The sequence below is a fragment of the Paramisgurnus dabryanus genome, chromosome 16, assembly GCF_030506205.2.
Source record: "Paramisgurnus dabryanus chromosome 16, PD_genome_1.1, whole genome shotgun sequence".
NCBI classification, from domain to species: Eukaryota; Metazoa; Chordata; class Actinopteri; order Cypriniformes; family Cobitidae; genus Paramisgurnus; species Paramisgurnus dabryanus.
Window position 1 is genome coordinate 25,153,938 of NC_133352.1, and position 6,067 is coordinate 25,160,004.

Consider the following 6,067-nt stretch of genomic DNA (forward strand, 5'->3'; position numbering starts at 1 on the left):
ACTTTGTGATCAGGTTACAATTTTAATTTGTAAATTTTAATTTTAAAATGTCAGACTTATTTTCGTGGTTAACAAGTAAACACATTGTTACGTTTTAAATAGAGATAGCTTTTTTACAAATGGTAAACAATTCCTTCGGTATAGGACTTTGTTACTGTTAAAATGTTTGTATCTTATTTAAAATAAATGTGACATAAATAAATATCTATAAGGGTATTTACTATTTTTATTTTTAATATTTTATTTAATTATTCATATTTTTATTATTACTAAGTTTTCATGCAAAGTAACAAACATGATGTCAACTTTCATGGTTTTCATTTTTGCAGTTTTTTAATTTTATTTGGTATATTATTTTAATATAACAATACGAGTAATCAATTTAATTAAATTAATATATTAATTTGATTATTTAATGCATTGTTTTAAAATTATGGCTGTTAAAAAATTTATTGCGATTAATCACATACAAAATAAAAGTTTGTGTTTGCATAATATATTTGTGTGTGTGTAGGCCCTATATATTATGTATATATAAATACACACATATGAATGAATTTAAGAAAATTGTTTTTAGGTGTATAAAATAATTACACACATTGAACACACATAAATTATGCAAAAAACTTTAATTTTGTATGTGATTAATCGCAATTCATCTTTTGACAGCCCTATTTAAAACCTAATATTGAGCCCCCTGACTGGTTTGCTTTACACAACTTTGAAGTTTTCAATGCACTCATTTTGAGTGTTGAAGACTAAATAACACTGAGACTTGGTGAAGTTTTAGCAAAAGTTGCCTTGGTAATAACTCATCATAGCAAAATAGTTAAAAGTAACAATTAACAATTAGATAATGCATTACCTAACATTTACTAACAATGAGCAATACTTTTACAGCATTTATTAGTTTATGTTTATAAATGAACATTGTAACTGTTAACATTACTTAATGCACTATGAACATGAATGCCTGTATTGACATTAGCTAACATTAACAAGAATTAATACATACTGAAAATTACATTGTTTATTGTTTGTTCATGTTAGTTAATGCATTTACTAATGGTAATTAATACAACCGTAAAGTGTTGCCAAAGTAAAATTATTAGTAGTAAATAAAATTTAAATAGAAATGGATGAAATGACTTTCAACAATAAGGTGTTACTCTCATTCAACAATTAAATTATGCCTAAAGGGCATCAGGTACCTATAAGAAAAAGTTTACACTAGATGGACGCCTATTGATTAAAGAAAGAAAGTAATTGAATTGATATTTAGTACTGTACTGGTATTTAGCTCACCGGCTACATCCTTACAAACAAACTATAAAGACAAAGCAATCATTTAGCATTTTCTGCACATCCAGTCTGAATTGGCCCATATGCTGATGTATAGTAAGGCTTTAAGTGTTTAGGTTATATTCCTATTTTATTTATAATGAGTTAACTTTGTTTATTGTTTACAGGCACAGCAGATCAAGTAATATTTGTTCATTCAGAACCCTGGACAGCTCCAACACTCCTAATTTCATTTATATAAAGGAAATAATTATTAGAAAACCTGTTCAATAAAAATAATCGTATTCCCTGTGCAATTCAGTTTTTCGCATTATACAAACCACAAAGAAGATCACAGCTGGCAATAAGTGAGTGCAGATTTGATACAATGAAATGATCATAACACACCTTACAAATGTAGAAAACACTCTTTCATAACAATATATACTGTTTTCAAATAGTGTTTAAGGCTCATGATTTCTGCCATTGAATAGGTTGGCAGAGATGTTTGATCCACACCAGCAATCTTTAAAACCATGAGAATTTAAATGCTGCTTGTACATGGACACACAGTTTGGTTAATTAATCCACAATTAGTAATGAGCGATGCATAATTGTTCCCTCACAACGAAGCAGAGGTGTAGTTTCCGGGGGGATGGGGAAGATAACTCTCCCAATCATCTGAAATAGCAATAAAAACCCATATTTATGTAACTATTGATGAAACTTTTACAGTCTCATATAGATATGTGATATATGGTCATATATTTACATATATAGAAAATGGTAGTTAATATATGTGAATATAAATGTACATATTTTTAATTTTACTGTTTGATTGAGCCATGTGATATGTACAAGCATATAGATGACATTTTAATTTCTATTGTGTCATACATTAAATGCTCATTGCTAATTTTTTTATGATTGTTTAAGGTACACTGACCATGTCATGCACAACATTCTTATAGTACAGAATTTTAAAAGGCAATATAGTTCATATATACAGAATCTGATTATAAAAAATACATTAAATCAGTATAATTATTAATTATTATTATTAAATTATTAAACAAGATGAAAGCCTATTCAAAATGCAATTTAAATAAGTAAAATAACTTATTTTATATTATTGTGCGTATTGTACCTTGAGTGATCAATTTAAAACATCTGAAACAGTACCCTTATTGTGTTTGTTTGCCATTTATATTCTTAGTGAAAAAATGTGCAACTTATTTTTAAGATATATTTAATTTATGTTGAAATATATAATGAATATATTGTGTAAATATTATGTTGAAAACAGTAAATCCAAAAAAATGACTTTAGCTGGGTTTCACACGGTCACATATACAGTATGTGCCATATATGTGTGTATTTGGGAAAATATTTGTTACATATATGAAAACTTACATTTTTGTAATATTTTGAAATATATATATTGCATATGTCTGTGTATAAGTATTTAACATATATTTTGTATTTCTGTAAAATCCATACATTGACGTTTATATTTTGTGTTTTTCATATATCATATTTCAGTATTTGGTTGACCTCAATTTGCAATGAGCACCAAATTTATTTTAAAAACTTTTATCAAACTCTGTTTCTCTCTGATGTCTCTATTAGATCTGCTGAAACCACTATAACCTTCAAAAAATAACTGCTACATCTTCCATATATACATATCCATTTCAAAACTTTACATTGTTATGGTTGTTAACAATAAAACAAACCCATTTCTATTTTATGCAGCTTTTTAAATAGATTTTTAACCTTTAACATTAAAGCTTTTATTTTTTAACCTGAGCTATTGTTTCTCCTTCATTCCTTAGTCTTAATTTTTAAGAAATGTTCAGCATCAGTTTAATGTTCATGTTAAATCAACTTGAATACTGTCAAAAGAAAAAAAATATTGTTGCATGGTTTCAGGTAGAGAGTATTAATACATTTTGTGCATACAGAATTACAATGTATTAAATTATAGATTAAAAACAGTAACAGATTGTGTTCTTTCTGCTTTGTTAAAAAAGCTTGACTGTGGATAAATAAACACAGTAAATCTGTATTAACTACAATCTACTGTGACTAATAGCTGTAGGAACAGTAATCAACCAAAAATATCTATTGATGGATATATATTAAAGTTAACAGTAGGGGTCGCACAAACATTATTCTTGACTTCGTCATTGTTCCCTTCGCTGGTATGTCGCCCGTTCACCGTCATTAAACAATTTTATTTACCGTTTAGCCAATAATTATTTCAACAAATGTCACAAGTATGCCTCATTTACTCAGGGTTTCACAAGTCTTTTCATATATCTGCCTGTAGGTTGCGTGTGTTAGGAGGATAAAGACAGCATCTGCACACTGTTCATCTAGATCTGTTATTATGGGCGGCCTATCGGTTGACCGCATGTCGTCGGAGACCAGTCCATGTGCTTTGAATTGTAAATAACGACAACGTTTCATATCCATCCGTACGTTCGGATAAACCGTCCTCCACGCTTGACCAGGTAAGCGAGTTTAACCGGGAAACGTTAAATTACTGTTAATTGCCACGATGTTACTGAGGTATGAGCCAAATGCTATTCATTGCGACTGCCAACTTAAGTACTAAAACACTTGGTTCCACTGGGGCTCGAACCCAGGACCTTCTGCGTGTAAAGCAGACGTGATAACCACTACACTATGGAACCGGTTGTGCAAGCGTAGCATAACACTGCAACTTCGACGTACGACGACTCAGATTTTTAGGTTGTTGAGAACAGTAACAGCTCTCATGTAACATTTACAATAGTTACGTTTGCATCCTAATTCGCCAATTGAGCGGGTTTATCTGTGTCATTCGAACTGGTACATAATAATACAAAACTTTTTGTATAAATTAAGATGTAATGAGGTAGCTTTACTTGATCTCTTACACCTATTTAAATATTTTTTATGTATAATTTTGCCTTATAGGCTACATCAAGGCGTGTAAGCATAAAACGAGCCAAAACGACTGTACATGACACATGTTCAAAAGGTTCAAAAGGTTTGTGATATATAATATTCACTTTAATAATAAACATAAATGCTTTTTTAACGTTAGTATATATCGTTTTTAGGTGATTGTATTGTTAATATGGGAATAAATAAAGCCACAATCCTTTCAAGGACTTTGCTTTTGTTCTATCACAAATTGAAGTGGCTACAACCTTACCACATAGTTCATGTTAAGATTTCTGATTAAAAGTCTATTGGCTTTTCTCTCCATTTTTTTTTAATCTGTAAGTGTTTTTGCCATGGTTTAATTGTCACTATGTCTATAGCGTATGGTTATTGTCTGAAGGGCTAACACAAAACTTTCCTTTAGCCAGTGTGGGTTAAACTGTTATATTGTCTTTTAAACCGGTCAGATGAGATGTGATAGTTCAGAGCAGGATTCTTACATAACAATTATACACAATTTACATAAATTTGTCAGGTATTTGCATTTTCCCTTATGGGGATGGTTATTGCAGTATTAAATGAAAAGCGTGTCTGTCTGTCTTTCTGGTGGGATGTTTTTAACGTGGACTTAATATGCAAACAACTCAATGCTTTCTTTGAATTACATTGCTACAGGCAAACTGTGTGCATAAAGCATGGTAAGCCTTTTAATTAAAATCACAGTTCTGTATTTGACTATCAGTGTAGCTTACAGTGCTGGTATTTTGTTTCCTCCATGTCAAATATGTTGATGATAAGGCGTCTAATTGTCCCCTTAGACTTTGCTTATAATATTTTGTATATACAGTATTTTGCTGGGACATTATATAAGACTAAAAGAGCTTGGTAGACCAGAGTGAAGAAAAAGAAAAAACTGGCATTCATTAATTAGACAATTTATTTAATTTACACCTCTAGAATTTTTAACGCCCCCCAGTTTCTCAAAGACAAGCAATTACCTTGTTACCACATGACCGTGCATGCATGCAATGTTTAAAGGGGACATATCATGAAAATCTGACTTAGTGCTATAATTGGGTCCCCAGTGCTTCTATCAACCTAGAAAATGTGAAAAAGATCAACCCAGTAACTTGGTTTTGGTAAACCATTCTCTGCAAGCATGTGAAATAATAGGTCATTGAAATTTTGCTCCCCTTGTGATGTCAGAAGGGGATAATACCGCCTCTTAATCTGCACTGTCCAACCACGGCACTGCCATTTAGTGCAGAGATCAGCTCATTTGCATTTAAAAGGACACACCTTAAAACAGCACATTTTTTCTCACCCCTACAAAGTGGCAATTTTAACATGCTATAATAAATTATATATATATGGTATTTTGAGCTAAAGCAAATACGTACTCTGGAGACACCAAAGATATATTTGACATCTTAAAAAGGTCTTGTGAAATGTCCCCTTTAAGGCTTTTTGCTAGGGTTTTTTTCTGTATATGTCTCTAAACTCTAAACATTAGTCACTATGTTAATAGAATGCTTATGCCATTGTTGGCGTTATGAATAACTGCATTGATTTATTTGGTGCACATACCAAGAATAGAGCTCAATGCAATTACTTATGTGTAGTGGAAAACAAACACATAGGACCAAATATAAAAGCCCTTTTGTTGGAACATTATTTTTAAAAAGTTACACATAAAAAGTCTAACAAACATGACAATTATTTATCCCAAAATTTGAATGGATCGTGAGTGACCAGATAGGACTTTGGAGGGAGAGGAGTACGGCTTGCCACTATATTGCACGCGGCTTCGGAGCCTTGTCACCTGTGGAAACGAGGCCGGCTTTAGGACCCA

General features: G+C 31.2%; 1 non-coding gene across 1 annotated transcript; it reads right to left on the reverse strand.

Moving 5' to 3' along the window:
- Nucleotides 1-3,907: 3,907 nt before the first annotated feature.
- On the reverse strand, nt 3,908-3,980 carry trnav-uac (transfer RNA valine (anticodon UAC)). The gene has a single exon. It is a non-coding gene; the product is annotated as a tRNA-Val (tRNA).
- Nucleotides 3,981-6,067: the final 2,087 nt, after the last annotated feature.